General features: G+C 49.0%; 1 protein-coding gene across 4 annotated transcripts in view; it reads right to left on the reverse strand.

Moving 5' to 3' along the window:
* The window catches only part of RPH3A (rabphilin 3A), a 282144-nt gene that overhangs the window by 229870 nt on the left and 26994 nt on the right, over positions 1–25280 (reverse strand). Inside the window, exon 1 of one of the 4 annotated variants that reach the window (XM_058691224.1) lies at positions 18526–18640. The exons of the other annotated variants lie outside the window; for them this stretch is intronic. The gene's annotated coding sequence lies outside the window, so the exon portion shown is untranslated. Of the gene's footprint in view, positions 1–18525; positions 18641–25280 lie in introns of those variants that run through there. 4 annotated transcript variants of the gene reach the window in all.

Consider the following 25280-nt stretch of genomic DNA (forward strand, 5'->3'; position numbering starts at 1 on the left):
ACTGGGGCAACTGGGTGGCTCAGTCGGTTAAGGTCTGACTCTTGATTTCAGCTCAGGTCCTGATCTCATGGTTTATGGGATCATGCCCCACATCGGGCTCCATGATGACAGCGTGGGGCCTGCTTGGGATTCTCTCTCTCCCTCTCCCTCTCTCTCACTCTCTCTGCCTTTCTCCCTGCTTGCTCTCTTTCAAAATAAATACACTTTAAAAAATAAAATGATAACCACCATTTATTTTGCTCAGAAATCTGCAGCTTGGACAGATCTCAGTGAGGATAGCTCATCCTTGCTCCATACAATGTGGGGGCCTGACCAGAGGTGGGGGACTCACTTTCAAGATGGCTCACTCACGCGGCTGGCCAGAGGGTACTGGCTGTTGGGTAGAGCTCGGCCATGACTGTGGGCTGGGAGCCTTGGCTGCTCCAAAATGGAACTCTCCATAAGCTGTTTGGGCTTCTCACAGCATGGCAGCTGGGTTCCAAGAAAACAAGATTGAAGCTATGCTGGGTTTATATAATCTCGTCTCAGAAGCCACATGGTTTCACATCACCATGGTCACAAGCTTGCTCAGACTCAACGGGAGAGGGCACAGACACTGCCACTTAATGGAAAGAGTACCAAGATCACATTAGAAGGGAGCATGCAATCCACCACAAGGTTCCGGGGTGGCCCATTCCCGTGGCCCATCCCCCGTGGTCATCCCCGTGGCCCATCCCCCGTGGTCATCTCCGTGGCCCATTCCTATGGTCATCCCCATGGCCCATCCCCCATGGTCACCTCCGTGGCCCATTCCTGTGGTCATCCCCGTGGCCCATTCCTGTGGTCATCATTCTGGCTCCATCCCCTGTGACTGGCTGAGGCTTGTGATGTGGTTTTAGCCAGTGAATTGTGAGTTGCTGAGGTCTTCAGAAGAGGGTATGTTTGCTCTTAAAAAGAGACACACAGAAGGAAATGGAATTTCTTTCGTGACTGGACATTAAACTACACCTGAAAATGACATCCAGAATGAGGAGAGCATCTTGTGACCATTAGGGTTGCGGACGTTAAGGCGGCAGAGGAGAAATAAGAGACGTACGTTGGTCCTTGGTGATGTTATCAAGGCACTGAATTGATCCTGGAGTCACTGCGACCGGAGATAATAAATTTCCCTTGGTGCTTAAGCCAGTTGTATGAGATTTTTGTCACAATAAAAGCATCGTTTTGATACAAACAGCTACCATTTATTGAGCTATTACTACGTGCCCACAGCACATAGTACCACAACTCTGCTACTGAGCCCCGTGTGGTACGTTTATCAGATTTAATCCTCACAGCAAACCCTCAAGGCAGGTACAGCTATTAGCCTCATCGTATAGAGAAAAAACTGAAAATCAGAGACCACACGAACACTGCTCAGGTTTCCGCCGCAAGGGGGAGAGCTGGGATTTGAACCTGGGGTGGAAGCCCGTGTAATTCATCACTCTCCTCTAAAGCTGCCTCAGGGACTGTTGTCCACTGGCTCTCTGCCCCCCCACCCCCTCCATTCAGAACCCCCGTCCTATTTGCAAGTTGATTCAGACAGCAGCTGTTGCAGCCATGAATCAGATCTACGAGAAGCAATTGCAATCTTCAAACAATTCTATGAAGATACTTAAGGGCCACACTGTAAAATCCAAACCAGATGTGATTTACCACCGAGCACGGCGGTTCCAGCTGGAAAGATGGGGGTTGCCGAGGAGAGCTCTCTCTGCTTTGAAACACCCTACACCTGCCTCCTCAAAAGTGAGATTCCAAGGTAGATTGAGTACTGCTTACAGAATTTTTTTTTTGGTTGTGATAACAATCTTAAAAACACAGATCGAGGGCTTTGCTCAAGTGTTTAAAGCACACCTTTCAGAAAAACAACAAATCTTCCTGGCAGTAAACGGAGCAGATCCATAAAGTGCTTGGATGATCTATACCCAGAGAATCTAGAAAAAGCCACAGAGATAAGAATATCATTTGACGAAAGCAAAGAAACCAGCAGACGGTTAATGAAACCATGTGCATTGGGGCGCCTGGGTGGCTCAGTCGGTTGAGCATCCGACTTCAGCTCAGGTCATGATCTCACGGCTTGTGAGTTGGGCTCTGTGCTGGGCTCAGAGCCTGGAGCCTGCTTCGGATTCTGTGTCCCTCTCTCGCTCTACTCCTCCCCCACTCATTCTCTCTCTCTCTCTCTCTCTCAAGAATAAATAAAACACATGAAAAAAAATGAGGGATGCCTGGGTGGCTCAGTCGGTGAAGCGTCCGACTTCGGCTCAGGTCACGATCTCACGGTTCGTGAGTTCGAGCCCTGCGTCAGGGGCTCTGGGCTGACGGCTCGGAGCCTGGAGCCTGCTTCGGATTCTGTGTCTCCCTCTCTCTCTCTGCCCCTTCCCCACTTACACTCTGTCTCTCTCTCTCAAAAATAAAATTAAAACATCAAAAAAAATTTTTTTTTAATGAAACTACGTGTACTAACTTCAAACAAGGCAGAAACACACATATTGACATCAGACAATATGACCATTCACTGTGGGGTCAAAAGAATCAAGGGTGACATTACAATGGATAATGCCTGGTGGTTTGATCTAATAACTGTCAGTTCAAATTCCAGACCTCGTCAGCTTCATTTCTGCAACTCTCTCAGTTATCTGCTTATTTAACTTATCAGTCAGAACGCTTTATGTTATATCTGAACAAAACCCCACTTTATAAGTTTATTTTAATTTTTTTTTAACGTTTATTTATTTTTGAGACAGAAAGTGACAGAGCATGAACGGGGGAGGGTCAGAGAGAGGGAGACACAGAATCTGAAATAGGCTCCAGGCTCTGAGCTGTCAGCACAGAGCCCGACGCGGGGCTTGAACTCACGAACCGCGAGATCATGACCTGAGCCAAAGTCGGACGCTTAACCCACTGAGCCACCCAGACGCCCCTATAAGTTTCTTTAAAATGAGAGTCTATTGTTTCAGGTAAAATAAAATGATCAAGGGCTTCAGGTACAGCTGAATCCAGGCACTCAAATGATCTGATGAGGGCTCGGTCTCTTCCCAGGTCACAATTCTGTTTTTCTCTGTGTGGAATGAATGAAGGCAGCTGTATCTTTACCACATCTCATGCCACACAAGAGTCCACTTATCTTTCTTCTAACAATATAGCCACAGATCTCCACAATTTCCAGCACTCGTCTGAGATGAAGAGCCTGGCCTCCACATTCAACCGCATTTACTATCCCTCTCTGATCCCACAGGGTTACAGCATCCTATTCCAAGCCTCAGCTAGAGTCCTGGGATACACTCACCAGACTAAAGTAAGCAAGTAGTGATTTTACTGTGCAGCTTTGAATTTAACAGAGCTGAGATGCGGGCTGGCTGCAAGAGGCAAAAATTAAATGGTGACCTTTTCAAAATTTGCTTGCTCCGATGCAAATGTTAGCCCGTGGCTGCAACCAGACATTTATCATGTCTGATTAGTAGATTTATAGTCAGACAATTCTAAACACACAGAAAACAGAAACATGCCCTCATGTAACTGTACCCAGCCCCCTTTCTTAACCAAGCTGCTTATGTTTCATGGCTCAATGTGACCAGTCACTTGCCATGCCCCAGATACACAAATGTCCCATTAAGAATGACTGCATCGGGGCGCCTCGGTGGCTTGGTCGGTTAAGCGTCCGACTTCGGCTCAGGTCATGATTTTGCAGTCTGTGAGTTCGAGCCCCGCGTCAGGCTCTGTGCTGACAGCTCAGAGCCCGGAGCCTGTTTCAGATTCTGTGTCTCCCTCTCTCTCTGCCCCTCCCCTGTTCATGCTCTGTCTCTCTCTGTTTCAAAAATAAATAAACGTTAAAAAAAAAAATTAAAAAAAAAAAAAGAATGACTGCATTTACACGGCTGCTACTTGTTTCCACAACAATGTTAAGGAGCTGGGGGGAGGGAAGGTACGTCAGCGGAGAGAGCAAGAAACTGGCACAGAAAAGGGAAGGAAAAATCCAGATGGTTAAGAGGGAGACATCAGAGACTAAAGGATTCCCGCTTGTCACGTTCATCGTTCTTCAGGCCCCTCCGAGAATTTCCAAAAGTGACGGAGATTTGCCAAGGGTATTAAATTTCGTGGCCACCATCCCCTGTCTCCGCAGAGCCTGCACGGACTCAGATTTGTTGGACAGTTGATTCAATCAAAATTTGGTGAACTAAGCATCTACTGCTCCAAACTGGGATGCTATTCAATTCAAACAATATTTCTTGGGCATTGAGTGTCCCACGATTACCGTCCTGAGAGGAAATGAGAGAAGGGAGAAAAGGAAGAGACGGGGGTTGGGGGGGAGAAAGGGGGGAAGAGGGAAGAGGGCGCGGAAGGGAAGGGAAGAGGAGGGACAGTTAGCGAGCATCTGTGTGATGTGTCACGAGGCTGTGTCGTGCGGTGGGTAAGGTCACAGCCTTCAGCCAGAGCCCGATCTTGATCTTGAGCCCCGGCTCCACTGTTCCCCAGCTGTGTGACTCCTGATGGGTCACCAGACCTCTGCGAGCTTCCGCTGCCTTCTTTGCAAAATGGAGATAAACCTAAGCTCACGGTACAGCAACGTGTGCTGCAATGTGTGTGGATAGGGCGTGGATCTGGAGCTTACCCTGGGGCCTCCAGCTGCCAGCATCTACACCTTTGAGGGGCTCTTTGCAGCAGCACAGACATCTCTCTGGCTGTGTAAGCAGAGTGCGCAGCGCCAGGCGTTAGCCACACCCCCACCCAGGAGGGAACCTTTACTTTACCCCTTGGCCCACTCTGGAGGTGGGCCTAATGCGTCCCCTGTTTTTCCACCCTCCCTTCCCTTTACCACTCACACTCTTGTAGCACCTCCCAAATAAACCACTTGCACAGGAATCCTTGCCTGGGGATCAGCGTCTTAACAGAGAGGCTCAGAGAGGCTGAGGCAATTGCCCAAGGACACACAGCTATTAAATAAGGGCAGCTCTGAACTAGACCCGTCTCATTCCCTAAAGGCTGTGATCACTTGCCGTCTCTCCCTAAAACTAATGACATGTCCGCGTTGAGGGAGGGTAGCACCGATCAGAGGTTCTCCTAAGTACCCACGTTAAACGGAACACCCTGCCGACCTTGGCCATCTCCTCCTCCTCGTTCCACGGAGGACACGTTGCATTTCCTCTAACATCTTGAGTCTCCTCATCCCAGAGCAGGGCAAGGTGGTAATCCTCTGTAATCCCCATCTTAAGGTACTTGAATAGGTGATTAAGGGAGCACTTCCAGAGACCCATTCCCAAAAACAACGATCCCATGAGATGTTGGTATTAAAAAAAAAAATAGTAACAGTTCCAGGAGTAAAACCCATTGGGACAGTTCTGGACTTGCTAACCCCCTCTTGGGGCCTTACAACACCATGAAGACATTAAAGCATAAAAGGGTCTAAGAAATCCTGTGGAAACAACTCTGTTTAACCCAGTGCTTTCCAGGTTTTTTTTTCCCCCCCCCACTATAAAACCCTTTTCAGGTTATCATTTATCAAGTTCCCTGTAAAACCAGGTTCTGTAGAACGTTTTGACAAACAGTAGATAAGGGGTCGATCAGAGGAAGAGGCCATCACCTTGCTTGTTATGTAGGATTTAATTAACCTGGGGGGTTATCTAATTAGCGTGTGTGGATCTGGCCATGGGGATACGATGTGCATGGGCTTATGTAGCACACTTAAGGCCAATAGATCCATCCAGGAATATTATGATGCCACTGGCAGGTACTTACTATGTATATCGCGACATGCCGATAAGCCAAAGGATGTGGGAGAACCGGTGGACCTCTGGAACGGACCATCAAAAACTCTGTCCCCAGGGGGCGACTGGGTGGCTCAGTCGGTTGAGCGTCCGACTTCGGCCCAGGTCACGATCTCGCGGTCCGTGAGTTCGAGCCCCGCGTCGGGCTCTGTGCCGATGGCTCGGAGCCTGGAACCTGCTTCGGATTCTGCGTCTCCCTCTCTCTCCGCCCCTCCCCCGTTCATGCTATGTCTCTCTCTGTCTCAAAAATAAATAAACGTTAAAAATTTAAAAAGCACAAGGCATGTACTGGTCTGAGCAGAGCACTGGAGAACTGGAGAGAGCTTTAGAGACCCGCAAACACCCAGCAAAGACCCTCTCCGTGGCCTCGCCTGGAGGACCGAATGCGATTTGAAAAGAGAACACGGTGTTCTCTACGCGATGCCTGGGGCTCTGTAATGCCGGCCATCTCACGTTCCACGTGCAGGGGGCACACATCCCACATCGGGGGAGACACTCCACAAATTCATCGTATGAGTCGCCAAGGAAACAGCGACAGACATGGATGCCACCCACTCAAACCGGCGACCCGTTTATTTTTTAAATTGGCACTGAACACGACCATCACCGCCAGCCCTGAGAATCCTGTCCTTTGGGCAGACGGCACTTCCTTCCTGCTGGACTCGGAACGAGGAGACCGTCTTTCAGATGGAAAACCAGGGAGCAGAGAAGTTCAAGCAGGGTGAGTCGGGGGGGGGGGGGGGGGGGAGGGAAGTCAAGAGAGATCCAGATAACTCGCTGAGGGTCACCTGGCTGAACGGAGATGTGGATGGACCCCACCCCGGGTTTTGAGACATTCGTAAATTCTCAGCTTCGAGAAACATGTAGTCTCTAAGCTCAAAATCATAAGCAAAGATTTGTTGTCTCTCAACGAAAAACATGAGTCCTCATGAAAACAAAGATAACATGACTCACAATTGCTATTTTAGGCGTTTGGGTTTGTTTTTTTTTTTAACTTTTATCTATTCATTTTGAGAGAGAGAGAACGAGTGGAGGAAGGGCAGAGAGAAAGGGGGACAGAGGATCTGAAGCGGGCCCTCTGCTGACAGCCCAGAGACTGGCGTGGGGCTCGAGCTCGTGAACCGTGAGATCATGACCTGAGCCGAAGTCGGACACTTAACCACTGAGCCACCCAGGCGTCCCAACAATCACTGTTTTGAAAGATGATTCATGAAGATCAAGTTTTTAAATATAAGCTCCTTCAAACGGCCTAAAGGCCCACACGATTCAGCCCTGTCCCTCTCGCAGACTTCGCCTCTCCCCTGCCCTAGTCCCCATGCTCCGGCCGCACTGGCCAACAGTTACAGGGGGCCGTCCTGTGGCTCCAGGAGTCTTAGCAGCGCCCCGGCCTCTACCTGCTAGATGCCACCAGCACCAGCTCCCTCGATTACGACCATCAAAACCGTCTCCAGGCACGGCCCAATGTGCCCTGGAGGGGAAGGAGCCCCAGTGACACCCTCTGTTGTATCTTGTGTGTGTGTGTGTGTGTGTGGATATAAAAGCTGATCTCGAATGCCTCTAAGACAGGCATTCTAAACAAGTTCAGCCCTGCAAGGAGGGGGGGTTCTATCACTTGGAGGACCCCTTGGGCTTTATTCACTGTGACAGATTTGGGGCACACAGGCTCGCGCCCAGGCTGGGGCGGGCTGGCTTTGCTTGTGTGAGAAAGGGGAAGGGATCGGATGGGGCGTTTCAAGAAAGAGTTGGAGGAGTCAGAGGCTGGACCCCTCACCCCAGTGGGAAGGGAAACTCAATGGCAGGTCGTTGCAAAGAGAAGAACGGAAATGTCCGACGAGGACTTTTTCTTTGAGGTATCAATACAGGTTTGTGTTTTGCAAGGCGGCCTCTGTGTCACAACGAAATCTCCAGCAAAGTCCACACTGCTCAGTAATGCTTTCGTGTGACGGGTTTCTCCTGGGGACCCTGAAGAGACACCAGGTTTTGTGTCTAAGCTGCCACGAAGTTAAAACAGAAACAACACGAGCAGAGGCAGAGGCCAGAGGACAAGGGGGCGGTGGTTATCGGAGTTGCCCTCTGAGCAGCGGTAGAAATTCTACAGACAGAGGCAGGTTGGGGGCAAGGCAGCTCCCACATCGCCCTGTTTCCTCCCCGGAATATCCCCCCACCCGCCACACCTGTCCACCCTGCCAGTCTGTCAGGCCAGCCGGGTGCCTGCTTAGCCATCACTCCCCACCCCAGGAACTGGGTGCACCATGTCACAATAACCTGTCACATGTCTGTCTCCCCTCCCCCGCTGCCAACTGAGAGAGAATGGTGACAAGGACTGTGTCTGTCTGTTCACCCCTGTATCTCCCCTGCCTACCTGGCCCCGAGGGAGCCGTCGAAAACTGTTCAGCACTGCACGCCCCACTGGCCAGAACAACAGGAGGTACGGAGAGGAAGCAGATGCTGTTGGTATCCTAAAACCTCCTAGAACCCCAGAGCCTCTTTTCCAGGTGGGTACGCCATCCCCCGGCTGCCAAGGGCTTACGGCCGCACCCTTCTCCAAAGAATTGTGCTCCAAATGGGAGCTCGCCCAAGAGGCCACACCCTAAGCCACCCCTGGCAGCCTGCAGCCAACAGCTGGCTGACGTGGTGGTCCAGAAGGCTGGCCCCCTGTCTCAAGACGCACCAACTCTGGAGGGCAATTTATGCTCCAGAGCTCCCCGCACGGATCAGGCTGAAGAGCTCTCCTCCTGGGCTTTTTTCTTCCTGCTTTCCCTAGCTTTTCACTCTTTCTTCTGATAACTCTTCCCTCAAAAAAAAAAAAAAAAAAAAAATCACTTGAACAAGAATCCCCAACTTAGAGAATCCCAAAATGGGAATAAATCATTGTGGCATTAGAAAAGGAGAGGAAGGGGCGCCTGGGTGGCTCAGTCGGTTGAGCGTCCGACTTCAGCTCAGGTCATGATCTCACGGTCCATGAGTTCGAGCCCCGCGTCGGGCTCTGGGCTGATGGCTCAGAGCCTGGAGCCTGCTTCCGATTCTGTGTCTCCCTCTCTCTCTGCCCCTCCCCCATTCATGCTCTGTCTCTCTCTGTCTCAAAAATAAATAAACATTAAAAAAAAAGAAAGAAAGAAAAGGAGAGGAAGTCTGGACAAAGCATCATGGTATCGCTCCCATTCTGCTTAGCACATACGGGCTCCTTAAAGATTTGTGAGATGACTGGATGGATGGACAGACAGGAGGATCCATTACCCTATGAGGGCAAAAAACCAGCATACTGACTTCATACCTAAGGAAGTGGTAAAAGATCATCAGAGAAACGGGGTCTGAATCTTTCTCTACCTCCTTCTAGCTGTGTGAACCTGGGCAAATTACAATACATCTCTGAGCCTCAGTTTGCTCATCTGTAACATGATACCCATTTCATAGGGTTGTTGTAATAAGCCAGTGATTTAATCTATCTGTAAAGCTCTTAGCACAGTGCCTGGCACATAATAAGCCCTTGATAGACAGCATCTGGTATAATTACCATCAACTTTTTTCACCCTTTTAACGTCTATTTATTTTTGACACAGAGTCAGAGCATGAGTAAAGGAGGGGCAGAGGGAGAGGGAGACAGAATCTGAAGCAGGCTCCAGGCTCTGAGCTGAGCTGTCAACATAGAGCCTGATGTGGAGCTCGAACTCACGAACCGAACTGCAAGATCATGACCTGAGCCAAAGTCAGACACTTAACTGACTGAGCCACCCAGACGCACCCCCCCCCCATCATTTTTATTATTACTATGGACCCAACTGAGAGTCAAATACAAAGTGCCTTCCCCTATTGCATCACAAAATAGTCAAACAAGCTAACTCTGGTTTAAAAAAAAAAAAAACAATCATCAGTAGCTAATTGTTCAAAAGGGAGAGATTAAGCTCAAGGAAGCGAGCTTTTCCTTGTTGTGGTAAAATGAAACCCAACGCAGAAAACCAGGCTGATTTCTTGGGGAAAGAAAGTAGTAATCTCATCACTGGGAGATACCCTCTATGAGCTCGATGAGCCTGAGACCTCCAGGGAAGCGTTTATCAAGAATTTTAACACCCTGGCCTTTTCATCTAGAGCCGATCGATAAGCATCTCCAGGTCCCTCTTAGGTTGTGATTAGTTGTTTTCATTATTTATAATTTGCTTCATACTGATGGGGTAAAGTTTTCACAAAATCCCTAAGTGTCAGGAATTAACAGCACAGAAAATTCTGAAAGTACGAGGCATTGCACCAAGCCTTGACGGCGAGCAAAAATAAATGACACACTGTTTCTCTCTTCGACCCACCCCCACTGCTACACCAGGGTCCAAGCCACCATCAGGAGCCTCCTCCCTCGTCTCTCTGCTTCCTCCCTCACCCCACTGCTGTAGATACCCGTCACAGAAGCCTCAGGAATCCTAAACGTTAAGCTGTAAAGTCTGATGCTGTCACTCCTCTGCTCTAAAGCCTCCTGTGGCTCCCCATCTTAATCAGAGTTAATGGCCAAAGTCCTACAGTGGCCCCAAGGTCCTACCCAATCTGTCCCCCACCACCTCCCTGACTTTGCCTCTTATCACTCTCCCCCTTGCTTGCTCTACCTCCAACCAGATTGGTTTCTTTGCTTTTGCCTAAATATTCCAGGTATACTTCAAACCTCAGGGCCTTTGCACCTGCTGTTCCCTCTGCCTGGGATGCTCTTCCCCAGTTACTAACATGCCTCATCTTCCCACTTTTTTTTTTTATTTTTTATTTTTTTAGTGTTTATTTCTTTTTGAGAAAGTGGGAGACAGACAGAGCATGAGCAGGGAAGGGGCAGAGAGAGAGGAAGACACAGAATCTGAAGCAGGCTCCAGGCTCTGAGCTGTCAGCACAGAGCCTGACACGAGGCTCCAACTCATGAACTGTGAGATCGTGACCTGAGCCCAAGTGAGATGCTTAACTGACTGAGCCACCCAGGTACCCCTCACCTTCCCACTTGTTCAAATCTCTGCTCAAACGACACCTTGTCAGTAAAGACTCCCCTGACTTCCCTAAATGGAAGACACACCCACCACTCCTCCATACTCCCAATTTCTCTTTTCTCAGTTCAACTTCCCCCACCCCAGCACCTTCTTAATCCCCGCCCATTCAATATGAGTATCTGCCCCACCAAAAGGTCAGCACCATGTGAACAGGAATCTCTGTATTTTATTCCCTGTTATAACCCCAGCACCTAGAAGAGTATCTGGCACAATACATAAATAGACTAAACATAATATGTATTCTAAACATAAATAGTATCAGTATAATATTTAACATATATAAATGCATATATATTTAAGTTATAATGTATGCATTTATAATTATGCATCACAATTATAACATTATATATACATGATACATAATATGTTCATATCAGAATGTCACATATATGTGTCTTAGTTTGGCCGGCTATAACAAAAATATCACAGACTGGGGAGCTTAATAAAAATTTATTTTTCACAGTTCTGGTGGCTGGGAAGTTCAGGATCATGGCAGATTCTATGTCTGGTAAGGACTCCCCTCCTGGCTCAGAGATGGCCATCTTCTCCCTGTGTCCTCAAATGGCAGAAGGGACACAGGAGCTCTCCGGGACCTGTTTTATAAGGACACTAATTGCATTCATGAGGGCTCCACCCTTATGACCTAGTCACCTCCCAAAGGCCCCACCTCTTAATAGCATCACCTGAGCGTTAGAATTTCAACATACGAATTCAGGGGGCACACAAACATCAGCCCATAACAATACGTAATACGTAGTAATGCATGCAATACATAATAATATATAAACTATATTACCTAAAATTCAAATAAGTTAAAAATAAAATATTTGGGGCGCCTGGGTGGCGCAGTCGGTTAAGCGTCCGACTTCAGCCAGGTCACGATCTCGTGGTCCGTGAGTTTGAGCCCCGAGTCAGGCTCTGGGCTGATGGCTGGGAGCCTGGAGCCTGTTTCCGATTCTGTGTCTCCCTCTCTCTCTCTGCCCCTCCCCCGTTCATGCTCTGTCTCTCTCTGTCCCAAAAATAAATAAAAAATGTTGAAAAAAAATAAAATAAAATAAAATATGTTACCTACAATAGCAATATATAATTTTAAGATAATATAAATATATAGTACATAATATAAGTAGTACTATTGAAAAGTAGCTGCTTAGTAAATATTCATGGAAGGAATCCATTAATTGTGGAAATTCCTGCCCAGAACAACTCTTGAGAGCACTCAACCTCCTTTCCCTCCCGCACCAGCCCCACCAACTCCTCGCCAGCACCCCACGCCCCTCCTCCCCGCCCCCCCAGGTCTGTGTTAGTGCCAGTCTCCTTGCCCTGAAAGCTTTCTCTGCCCACATGTCCAAATCCTAGTCCGGCGGTCCCTCCAGCCCCAGTTCAAGTACACAAGTCGTCTGAGAGACTTTTCTCATTATCCCAGCCTCCACGACAATTCCCTTGGCTAACGGAGGCCGCACTCGCCCTGTCTGCCAGGCAAGCTGGCATGCGATCATGTCCAATTTAACACTTCATCACTTCTCTGATCACTGTGTGTATTAATCATGCCTGCCTCTACCCAGTAGAACTCGATAAATGCGGGTGGTTTTGCTCTGAGATCAGAGAGACCAAGCTACATGACTTGCCCCTCAAATTTTCTTATAGCGCCTAGACCCAGAGTAAGATTTCGGCGAACATATCCTGAAACTTCAAATGCCCTAGGGTAGAATAAATTCGGCAAATATTCACTCCCTCCCGGCCCCTACCCCCATCGAAGGAGTGTGTTTCCCTCCCCCTTGGATGCTGGGAGCGACCATGAACCTGCTCGGGCCTGTGGAATATAAACAGAAATGACAAGCTGACATGGGCTCTCACAGCATCCCTATGGCTGCTGTGTGGAGAGCGGGCTGGAGGAAGGCAAGTGGGTTGGCCCTGGGAGATAGCGCCTGTGGCAAAAGTGATCAGATCCTAGAAATGGCTTCCGTGTGGAGCAGACAGGACTGGCGGGTGGACTGGATGGGGGATGTGGGGAGGAGGAGGGGGATCAAGGTGACTCCACATTGGGAGCCAGAGAAGCTGGAAGGAGGGAGTTGCCATCAGATGTGGGGAAGACTGTGGATGGAGCAGGGGTTGGTTTGGAGACTGATTCTGAACAAAATTAGGTTTGTGGTTCCTACCGGACACCCCGGAGGAAGGGGCAGAGGAGGCAGAGGGGCAGAGGCTGTGTACGTCTAGAGTTGAGGAGACTGCACTCTGGAGACATACATTTTGAAGTCACGCGCTGAATGGTACTTTAAGTCAGATTTAGGTGGAGAAGAACAAGGGTCAAAGGAAGGACCGAATCCTGGGATGGGACACTGCTTAGAGGTAGAGGAACCAGCTAAGGAGCCTGAGAAGGAGCAGCCAGGGAGGTAGAAGGAAAGCCAGGAGGATGTGCTGTCCTCACGCCAACTGAAAACTTGGCAAGTGTAATGGGTATTTGTAACTTGCCTCCTCAGCATCCATCCCCCTTCTTCCAGAAATTGCCTCTCTCGCTAGAAGAACTACTCCTTCCTTACTCTGACCACCTGATCTAGGTGGGGCTCTACTCCCAGCTCTGAGCACAGAGGATCATGACCCACACTGGCCAATAAAAATGCTGCATTTCACTGGCCGGCAACTGGTTTAGCGACGAGCATGTGACTTCAGCCAAATTAATAGACTGAATCTCAGGACTTCTGCAGAAGCAATTGGGACATGATTTTCAGCAGGATTTGAGCTTTGTAGGGAAGCAACCACCTTACCACCATGAGGGCAGCTTATCTGTGAATGAAGCCCACACAAAGAAAATAGAGTCTGGAGGTAGAGAAAGTGGATCCTGGTGACTTCACTGGAACCTGGATCAAGCCGCACCTGAAGCCTAGACTTTTGAGTTGTATGACCTTTTTGGTTTATGCCAGTTTGGTTGGATTGTTTTTGTAACTTGAATGAAATAATTTTTTTTTAATGTTTCTTTATTTTTGAGAGAGAGAGAGAGAGAGAGCACCCACAAGCTGGGAAGGGGCAGAGAGAGAGACGGAGGCAGAGGGTCTGAAGTAGGCTCCTTGCTGTCAGTGCAGAGCCCAGTGCAGGGCTCAAACTCAAGAACCATGAGATCATGACCTGAACTAATGTCAGACGCTTAACTGACTGAGCTATCCAGGCACCCCAGAAAAAATAATTCTGACTAATTCAGCAAGGGAATGGACAAGATCATTAGGATGTACCCATCCTATAGAATATTATTAGGTAAATCTGTACTTACTGGCCTGGAAATATGTCCATCATCATTAGTAAGAAAAAAAAGCAAATTATACTTCACTCCCACTATGCTTGCTATAATCAAAAAGATAAACAGTAATAATTGTTAGGGAGGATGTGGAGAATCTGGAACTCTTATACAGTGCTGACACAGCCTTTGAAAAACAATTTAGCAGTTCCCCAGTTTCCATCTTCTATCAAAGGTAGAAATTACCATAAGACCCAGCAATTCCACACCTAGGCATATGGCCAAGGGGATTGAAAACATATGCCCACGGGATGCCTGGGTGGCTCAGTCGGTTAAGCATCCGACTCTTGATTTCAGTTCAGGTCATAATTTCACGGTCAGTGGGTTCGAGCCCCGCGTCGGACTCTGCACTGACAATGCAGAGGCTGCTATGGGTTCTCTCAGTCTCCCTCTCTCTCTGCTCCTCCCCCCGCTCATTCATGTGCTCCCTCTGTCTCTCTCTCAAAATAAATAAACAGACCTAAAAAAAAAGAAAACACGTGCCCACACAACGACCTGTACACAAATGTTCAGTAATAGTGTTAGCAGCATCAGGGGCGCCTGGGTGGCTCAGTGGGTTAAGCTCAGGTCATGACTTTAGCTCAGGTCATGATCTCACGGTTCGTGGGTTCGAGTCCCACATCGGGCTCTGTGCTGACAGTTCTGAGCCTGGAGCCTGCTTCGGATTCTGTGTCTCCCTCTCTCTCTCCCCCTCCCCTACTTGCACTCTGTGACTCTGTGTGTGTGTGTGTGTGTGTGTGTGTGTGTGTGTGTGTGTGTGTATCTCTCTTTCACAAATAAATGAACATTAAAAAACAGACAAAAATTTAAAAAATAGTGTTAGCATTATTCATAATCGCCAAAAAGTGAAAACAACCCAAATGTTCATCGTCTGATAAACAGATAAATCGAACGTGGCCTATCCGCATAATGGAATGTTATTCTGCCACAGAAAAGAAGGAAGTGTGGACATCTGCTACAACACGGACGAACCTCGAAGACAAGACTCTCAGTGAAATAAGCCAGGCGCAAGAGATCATATATTGTGTGATTCCATTTATACGAAATGTCTAAACGAGGCGAATCGATGGAAACAGAAGATAAATCAGGGGTTTACCAGGAGCTGGGGAAGGGTGAGGGGAAATGGGGAGTGACTGCCCATGAGCACGGGTTTCTTTCAGAGAGGATGAAAATGTTGTAAGTTTAGATTGTGTTGGTTTAGATGAGGGTTACATACCCTGTGAATATACTAAAAACATTGTACACCTTAAATGGGTGAATTGTAGGGTTACGTGGCTTATGTCTCAATGAAGCTGCTCTTTAAAAAAGCAAATTGTGGGGGGCGCTCGGGTGGCTCAGTCGGTGAAGCGTCCGACTTCAGCTCAGGTCACGATCTCGCGGTCCGTGGGTTCGAGCCCCACGTCGGGCTCTGGGTTGACGGCTCAGAGCCTGGAGCCTGCTTCCGATTCTGTGTCTCCCTCTCTCTCTGCCCCTCCCCCGTTCATGCTCTGTCTCTCTCTGTCTCAAAAATAAAAAATTAAAAAAAAAAAAAAAAAGCAAATTGTGGAACAATGTGTGTAGCAGAATCTCACCTTGCTAATAAATAAATCTGATAAATGGCAAACTAATTGCAAGTCTGAGTCTCTGTGTTACAAGAGACTGTGCCATTTAGTTACACAGAATTCTTCTTGAGATGAGCAGCGGATTTGCGAGGAAGAAACATGTCAGCAAGTGACTTGCAGAGGGTAGGAGCCCAAGGCGTGCCCAGATAGCAAGATGTGGTCCCTAAGCTGCCACTAAGGGGGTGGGTCCTGTTAACTGGAGGGTCCCTTGCGAGGGGCAGCCTGGAATGAACACGCCATGCCATCGGGGTGGGGTCTGGTGCTCTGTGGGGATGCTCTGTGCAGTAGAAGGAAGGGGACTTGGGGATTCAGGGGGGATGTGGAGGAGGAGGTGAGCCTGGGCATTGCTGGAGGGAACAGACAGAGAAGCAGCAGCCCCAGCAGTGACAGGGCCAAGGGCAGGGCTCGATGCTGGCTGGGGTATGCCTTTGAGGGATACTAGAATGCGCCACCCTCAAAATATGCCTCTTTCAATTATTTTGAGCCACAGGCCATTAAGAACAAGCAGACACAGGAAAAGCTCTAAACCCAGGGCACATGTTTTCTCTTTGCAAAGGAAATTTCCATTCGTAGAGATGGCTCCCTCTCCTTAACTCTGGCCAGTGATGAAGGCACCCTTAAATCCGCAAAACGACCCTTACTCAACAACCCTTGTTGGCCATACTTCTCCTGCTCACCTACCTTCCCCAACTGGCCTCCCCCTCAAAAAAGCCCCAAACTAGCCCCTTTTCCTTGAGCTGAAGATGGGCTATCAGCCCAGCTCTAACTGGGCGTGGCCACATGTTACATGCACGGTGCCTGTGTTAATAAACGTGTTTGTGTTTCTCACGTTAATCTGTCTCTCGTCCCAGAGCCCCAGCTGCGAACCGAGAAGGGTAGAAGGAGAAGATTCCGTGGCCTCCCCAATCCTTTGCAATGTAATCCCTTCCTGTGCCTCCTCTAAGAGGGTCCCAGTTAAGTCACTAGAGCTTTTGTGCACGTGGAGAGATTCTTCTGTAAGAACTCAAAGATGTGCTAGGTTGCACACTTGGCCTGGGGACAACCACAGATCACCCCAAGATCTGGGAGCTGACATCAGGGATACACATAGAGGCAAGTATTGAAAAAACTCAGGGAGGAGAAAGTCCCACACCGGTAACGGTGGTTTCCTCTGGAGGTAGGACTGACAGCAAGGAGCACGAGGACTTTGATTTGTTTCTGTTACATACTTCCGTCTTGTTTGAACTTGTCACAACAAACATGAACTATTCTGTCCTTCTGAAAAGGTAAAAAAAAAAAAAAAAAAAAAAAAAAAAGGCAACTCAAATGCCACCTCCTCCAGGAAGCCTCAGAGGCAGATAATTGCAATAAAGCTGCTTCTTCTGCTGTTTCGGTGCCACTTGAGGGGAATTGACTATTGTGGTTGCCCCGGAGAGCAGAGGTTGCTCGTTTTGTCTCCCTGATACTGAGCCTATCAAAGGCACCCAGTAATGCTATCTGGGGAATGAATGAATGGGTGCTGAGTGAGTGAGTGAATGAATGAGTGCAGCTATGCCCACCAGCAACACTGGATCCCACCAGCCTTTGCCCAAGCTCGTCCCACAGAGCCGGCTAAATGACAAGAGTGGCCATTTGGGGACGCTGGGCACACCCCCTGCAGGTGCCTGAGATTAATTACACTGGCTGCCTCAACACCTCCCGGGCTCGGACTTGCGAGGCTTAATTACATGCAGGGGGGCGCACACTCCCAAACCCAGACACCAGAGTCTCCCGTGTTATTCTCTGCCCCCTCTGTCTTCTCCTTCCGACACCTCCAGCTCCCTAAGGAAAGCAAGGGACAAAGGTGGGGCAGAAATGTGTTTCAAACAGGGAGGGAGACAGGACTCGGCTGCAGGGGGCACCTCCACTTGGCCTCAGACGTCAGGGCTCCGGAGGGGGAGAATGTCTTCTTGTATTTTTAGGAAATGGCTCAGCCAGTGGTGACGGTGGGGAGCTGGGTCCTTGCCCGGAGTCAGATCTGCATTACAAACGCCTCTCTAAGCACCCGTCCTCTGCACCACACGCCCCCTCCTGCAAGGAAGATGGGATGTTTTTGATAAGGTCTATTCTCCCGGCTGGGCTGAGAGGGACCGAAGCCATATCTGTCTCCACCAACCTCCTGGATTTTACCTATTGGATCAGCATCTGACTGATGATGCCCCCCATGCACCACTCTGGGTGAATAATTAAGAGATCAAGTGGGAGGGGAAAAGAGAACGTTGTAGGAGATCAACAGAAAAGCAGAACCAGGTTCAAATCCCAGCTTTACCACTGTGCGGAGTGGCTGTGTAGCCTCGAACAAATTGATTAACTTCTCTGAGCTTCAGTGCCACCATCTTTTTTTTTTTTTAATCCTCCCAAGGCCTGGTGCCAGAAACTTTTACCCTCCCAAACTTTCGTCTTGGAATTAAGGCATCATCATCATTGAGAATCCTCTTCTAAGATGCCTTTAAAATGTCTCCAACTCAGCCTTCAACATTTGAGAATGGATCCATGTACCAGAGGAAAACAACCAGTTTAGTAGGGTCCTGATGGCCAGAGACAATAGACAGGTAAGTTTTGATTGGGGGAGTGGGGGGGAGAGAGGAAGAAGCCCAAAGAAGTTGATCCCAGAGGAAAGGAGAATAAGGTTGATGCCCGAGAGGGTGCTGGGGACAGCATCCAGGCCTCAGTTTCCCCATCTCAAACAACAGACAACATAGAGTCAACTCGATTAAGTGCTTACTAGCTTCCAGGCATCATGCTAAGGATATCACAGGTCGTCTTTCACGTTTACAGAAACCCCATCTGCAGATGATAAAAACGAGGCCCGAAAAGGTTAAGTAACTTACTCAAGGTCACAACACCAGCAGGTACACGGGGGGGACTCAGCTTGAAATTCCGGAGTCTTCAGTTGGCAGCAGTGGATTAGGGACGGTTCTCCAGAGGCCCCTGGGGTCCTCGGACAGAGTGAGGGAACGTGGGACATGACAAAAGCAGGGAGCAAGTATGCAAAGTCACAAAACCACAAGGCCCAGCCACTCCGCTGGCTCCACCTGCCGCTGGGGGTCTCAACGGAGACACAGCATCCTGGCAGGAGCGGGGCCCCGAGAAGGGCTGGCTGGCACGGACACCCTTCCCTCCTCTGCTCCCTCTGGCTCCAGGTGGCCCAATGCTCCCAAAACTGTTACCATGGAGACCAGTCTCCAGTGACCAGAGCAGGGAGCTGGGGCTGGTGGCAGGAGGCTGAGGGCAAGGGCTGGCACCGGGTCTGGGGAGCGAGCGCTGGGGGCCCCGGGGAGGTGGTGCCAGGGTTTGCCAGATGGCTGGGGGCAGGGGGCCAGCCCATCTCCATAAGGCAGGTCCCCAGCGATGCCAGGGTCTGCCAGACTCTCCAAAAAGCTACCGAGAAAAACAACAACCAAAAGCGCAGAAACACATTCTCCTGTCCTTAGTCACGCCTTAGCCATTTGTGCAGCACCTACTGTGCGCCAGATCCCATGCAAGATGGAACAGAAGGAATGCACAGGTCCTCTGAGACTCATCCATGATTCCCCATTATAGAATGAGTCCCCCCAAATCAAAGAGTATAAGAACCCCCAATAGAGAGGATATGGATTGGCCCAATGAGAAGTTGTTCCCGGGGCTGGCTGTTATTTGGGGGTTCTTCACCCGTCATGCTTATTTTCATATTAGCACTAATACTAATAAATATCAGTGTCAGTGGTAGTAAGAGCTGACATTTAATCAGCACATACTATGTGCCAACGATGAAGGACCCTATGATGGACTCCTTTCATCTTCACTACGGGGCGAGGATGTGAGCATTGTTGTTATCCCCCTTCCATAGATAATGAATTGAAGCTCAGAGAGGTTCAGTCTTCAGCCCAAAGACACACATCTGGTGTATTCGGTTCCTATTGCCACTGTAACAAATGACCATGAACGTAGGGGCTTGCAACAATGCAGGTTGCATTGTTACCTTACATTGCATTGTTATCTTACAGTTCTGGAGGTCCGAAGTCCAAGATTAGTCTCCCAGGGCTAAAGTCATGGTGTCAGAAAGGCTGGTTCCTTCTAGAGGCTCCGAGGGGAGAATGCTTTCCCTTGCCTTTTCTGGCTTCTTGTGGTTGCCTACCTTTCTGGGCTTAGGGCACCTCCCTCTTCCTGTCCATTCTCTGCTCCCATCGTCACCACAGACTGCAATTTTGTGTCATTCCCCCCCCCCCCACACACACACACCGCAAAGTTCATGTGTGAAAACATGATCCCCAGTGTGAGGGTATTTGGAGGCGGGGCCTCTGCAAGGTAGTCTCATGAGTGGGATTAATGTCCTTATAAAAGAGACCCCAGGGGCGCCTGGGTGGCTCAGTCGGTTGAGCGTCCCACTTCGGCTCAGGTCACGATCTCGCGGTCCGTGAGTTCGAGCCCCGCGTCGGGCTCTGTGCTGACCAGCTCGGAGCCTGGAGCCTGCTTCGGATTCTGTGTCTCCCTCTCTCTCTGCCCCTCCCCCGTTCATGCTCTGTCTCTGTCTCAAAAATAAATAAACATTTAAAAAAATTAAAAAAAAAAAAAAAAAAAGAGACCCCAGAGAGTCCCTCTCCCCTTCCACCATGGGAGGACACGGCAAGAAGGTGAGGGTCTATGAACCAGGACGTCGCCAGCAGGAAAGGATGGACACAGCCGTCACTCTCCTTTTCACTCTGACCCTCCCTCGTGTCTCCCTCTTCCAACGATCTGTGCGATGGCAGTGGGCCCACCAGATAATCCAAGAGAGTCTCCCTGTTCAGATCCTTAACTGAATCATATCTGCCGAGTCCCTTATTGGGTGCCCTATCGGGTAACACTCTTGAGTTCCAGGGATCAAGACGTGGGCACATTTGGGGGCCATTATTCAGCCTACCACAGCTGGTGCTGCAGAGCCAGGATCCAAGCCTCCCAGGGCTGACCACAGTGCCCATTCTGTGAACGACCAGGCAAGCAAGAGCATCCCTCACTCCTCGTTCCCCGGCTGGGGAATGCCTGTGCGCTCTGACAAGCACGCGTTGGGGATTCTCATCCGGCCAGGCCCTAAAGGTTTAAAACTCAGCCTGGAGGTCAAATTCCCAGATTAGCACCCTCCTGCATCAGTCTGGAGCATGCGTTTAGCAGGATGAGGAAGACCATGGGCTCTGGAGTCAGGCGGTGCGGGGGGTGCTGGGCTTCAGTCTCCACATTGACCTCTACCGGCTCTGTGACCTTGAGCACGCTCTCTGCCTTCTCTGAGTCTCAGTTTCTCCGTCGGCAACGTGGGCATAATTAGACCCACCTCCCCGGGCTGCTGTGCAGGTTTGAATTTCACCCTAAAGATCTTAGAAACTAAAAAGCAGGGGCTCCTGGGTGGCTCAGGTGGTTGAGCATCCAACTCTTGTTTTCGGCTCAGGTCACGATCTCATGGATTCACGGGATGGAGTCCCGCATCGGGCTCTGTGCCGACAGCGCAGAGCCCGCTTGGGATTCTCTCTCTCCCTCCCTCTCTCTGCCCCTCCCCTGCCTGCGCTTTCTGTCTCTCAAATATAAACAAATATTTTTTAAAAAGAAAGAAATTCAAAAGTCAAACTCTCTCCCGGGGCCAGATTCTCCCCCAGGATACACCCTAGGCCCAGACCCTCCTCGGGGAACCCCAAGGACAGGCAAGAGAGCCCCAGTCCCAGGTGAAAAGTTTAACAGAACAAATGTGAAGTGCTAACAACTTCCTGAGAGGAAACCAATGACAAGGCTTCCACCCTGATTCCCAGCCCCATTAAGGGGGTGTGCGTTCTGAGAACCAGGGTAACAGCGCATGTAACCTTGACCACACCAACAGCCCTTCCAAAGCCAGATAGGTGACGTGGAAAACAAAACGGGAAGCACACGGACTCGTTTCCGCCCTGGAAAGGCACTAAAGGCTGTGATTCAAAGGCCCCTGGGGTATTTCCAGATGAATAGCCCACCCCCACCAAAAAAAAATATTTTGACAGGCGGGGCTGAATTATTCAAGTGACATTGCTCCTTATAAAGCAGAGCGTGGGTGGGCAAGAAGTTGTTTTGTTTCCACTTTATTTCTTCACTGGAGTCTTTATAGTCTGGATTTCATTGCAGTTCCAAGAATGCCACACTGCAGAGCCGGGGAAATGTGGTTGCAGCAGCTAAGATTCTGGCGGATGCACCTATATTTGACAAACGCTTCAGCCACTGGCCATATGCACATCCATTTAAATGAAGGAGTAGGAGGGACGGTTACCCTACTGCAGGCTGCTAATTTCATTGAGGGGACTCTAATTATTTTTCCTTTTTGTCTCCTTCCTGGGCAGAACAATGCCAGTTATATAAGAGTGTTTCTATTTGCTGGAATTAAACAGTAAGTAAGAAATAATGACGGTGATTTCTCTCCAAGATGCTCTGGACGGGATGAGAAAGGATCTCGTCGGGGCTAAAACAGTCCCAGAAGGGTGGCAGAAATGACTTTCCTAGAGCAGAATTCTTCTAGTAATAAAAAGAATGTTCAGCTGACTGTATCTGATTGTAGTGGTTACATGACTGCATTTATTCGTCTAAACTCCTGAAACTATGGGACCGTGAACAAGCTCTACCGTATTAAAATGAAAGCACATAATTACAACTGATAAATAAAACTGATTAACAAACGAGAACATAAGAAAGAAAGAATGCTTGGGATCTGCCTAAGCTGGTCCCGGGGAGTATTTCTGCTCCCTGAAAAGCTTATTTCTCTAAGTGTACGTCGAGCCAGTATTTATTGATCACCTACTATGTTCCCACTAGGCAGAGGGAAAATGGCAATGAATGAGATGACAAAATCCTTGTCCTCAAGTAACTGACTTTCAACTGGGGAGAGACAAAGTGTAAATAAGAAAGTATACACATACATCATAAGACAGTCTCAGACAAGTCTACGTGTTACAAAGGCAATAAAATAAGATAATGCAACGTGGAGGAACCGGACGAGGAGCTCCTTTCGATAGACCAGGGGAAGCTTCTCAAAGGAAGAGCTGTTTGAGCTGAAACCAGAAGGACGGGGGAGGCCAGCCAGAAGGAACAGCAAGTGCAAAGGTCCCGGGGTAGAAACAGAGGAGATTGGTATAGTGTGGCTGGAGCCAAATGAGCCAAGGGAAGGTAATGGATGAAGAAGGGGAGAGGGGGGAAATGAGATGGGAGAGGTGGGCGGGGTCAGATCACTCATACCTTTCAGGCTATAGAGACAGCCTGAGTTTTATTCTCGATGCGATGGGAAGCCACTGGTAAGTTTCAAACAAGCGCACAAAAGTGTGACAATTACTCCAGTGGCTCGAGGGACACTTTGGGAGGTATGCTGGCCATCCTGTCAACACAGACACCAGGGCCATTGGCCCACTATGTCTGAGACTTGCCCTGGGGATTAATTTTCCAGAAAGGTTGAATCTGCTTCCCATCACTTTGGATACTTCCAAACAACAGGATGCAAATGGCAGGTTGGTGTGGGGTCATGGTCTGTAAGTTACTCAAGATGTATCATCAGGCACCCCTTCTTGCACTGGGGATACAACAGTGCAGAAAGCAAGGCAGCGTGTCCCCACATGGAGCTCTGTCGTCAATGCCAGAAAGGTGGCAGGGGAGGGGAAGTGCCCAAGATGTGAAAGCATCAATGAGGACGACCTAATGCAGACCTGAGGAAATCTGGAGAGGCTTCTCAGAGGAGGTAAATCAAAGGATAGGCAGAGGGCAGAAGGAGAGAAGAAACGGCATTCCAGACAGAATACCATGTGCAAGGGCCCAGAGGTCACAGGGGAAACCGAGGAGACAGCATTACAACTTGACTGGATCAGAGAAGGCGAGGGTACGGTGGTCAGCAGGGCCTCGTAAATCTCATCGAGGGACTTGGAATTTATCCCAGGGATCGTAGGGAGCCATGGAAAAGACTCAAGCTGCAGGAGAAGGAAGGAGTGGACAATCAGATGTGCACGTTAGAAAGACAGAGCTGTCTGCAGGTAGAGAAGAGACTGGCAGTGGCTGGGGTGAGGAAGACAGGAGGTGGGGACTCCAGCGACGAGGCTGGTGTGGTCATCAGGTGAGAGACAGGTGAGGAGCCCCGTCCAAAGAAGTGACCCTGCGCATGGGAGAGAATAATGGATTAGTGAGCCACAGACGAGGCCGATCCAATAGAACTCCCGACCAGTGGGATGCTAGGATGGGGAGAGGTGGGGTCAAGGATACCCCCTGAATTTCACAGATTAATTGTGGCACCATTGGAGAAGAAACCATCTTTGAAGGGCTGGGGAAGATGAATCACCCAGGCCTGTAATGTTCAATATGATACCTACAAGCCACACCTGAAATGTGGCTAACGACTGGGGGCGCCTGGGTGGCTCAGTCGGTTAAGCGTCCAACTTCGGCCCAGGTCATGATCTCACGGTTGGTGAGTTCACGCCCCGCGTCCGGCTCTGTGCTGACAGCTCGGAGCCTGGAGCCCGCTTCGGATTCTGTGTCTCCTTCTCTCTCTCTCCCCTCCCCCACTCATGCTCTGTCTCTATCAAAAAATGAAAAAAACGTTAAAAAAATTTTAATAAAAAAAGAAAAAGAAACGTGGCTAAAGATTAAATGACTAAAGACATGAATTTCCCATTTTATTTCATTTTAATTGCAAAATTCGATTTGGCCACTGGAAAATTTTTAAGTGTGTTCCAGGCTGAGTTAGGTGAATCTGCTGTGTCAGATGCCAGTTTCCCCAAATATCCGAATGAACGGAACATCTCACTCGAAAGCAGAAGTCCTTAATTGATGAAACGAATCATTAACCCCGAGAACAAAAGTGTTTCCCAAAGCCCAATACATGAATTTGCTAATTTAACACAATCAATGTTGACTAAGAAACTACCACGGGCAGGACACTAGCTAACCCTGTGTATTCATTAACCGTTGCTAGGTAACGAACCATCCCGGGTCTCAGCCAGCAACCACTTACTTCTCAGGCACAAACTGGTCTGCTGATGAGGGTTAGGCTCAGCAGGGGCGGCTCGCACCAAAGTGCTCTCGTCCCCTTTGGACCAGTGGTAATGACTTCCCCCTCACTCTTTGTGCCAAAGCAAGACATGTGGCTGAAGCCAACGCCCAGGGGTGAGGAAATACAGGGTGTCCCAAAGGTTTTAGCGCAGCTTTAAGTTTCAACCACTGTGAAAGTATAAATGCTACAAACTTACAAAACACATCACTTGAAATTTTCTTTTACGGTCTTTTATGCTTCTTTAGTATTGTAACTTTGAGGACAAAACTTCTAATTTTTGGTTTAAATCCCTCCGATTGAAGATGCCAAACACTGACCGACACAAGTCACTGCGAGGTCACACGACCAAGGGCGCAGCTATAAGGAAGGAGAAAGAATTCAAGTCAGTGATACAGCGTAGCACACAGTGATGTAACCAGTGTGCAAGGAGCTTCGTTCTGGTTGGATGGAAAAGACAGGGCACTGATCGTGGTACGTGCAACAAAGAAACACTAATAAACACACGTACAAAATATTACATTGGACTTCGCGGTTTCATATGCATCATTTCATTTACTTCCCACAAGAAAATGAAACAGATAGATGTTAAAT

The sequence above is a fragment of the Neofelis nebulosa genome, chromosome 11 (assembly GCF_028018385.1).
Source record: "Neofelis nebulosa isolate mNeoNeb1 chromosome 11, mNeoNeb1.pri, whole genome shotgun sequence".
NCBI classification, from domain to species: Eukaryota; Metazoa; Chordata; class Mammalia; order Carnivora; family Felidae; genus Neofelis; species Neofelis nebulosa.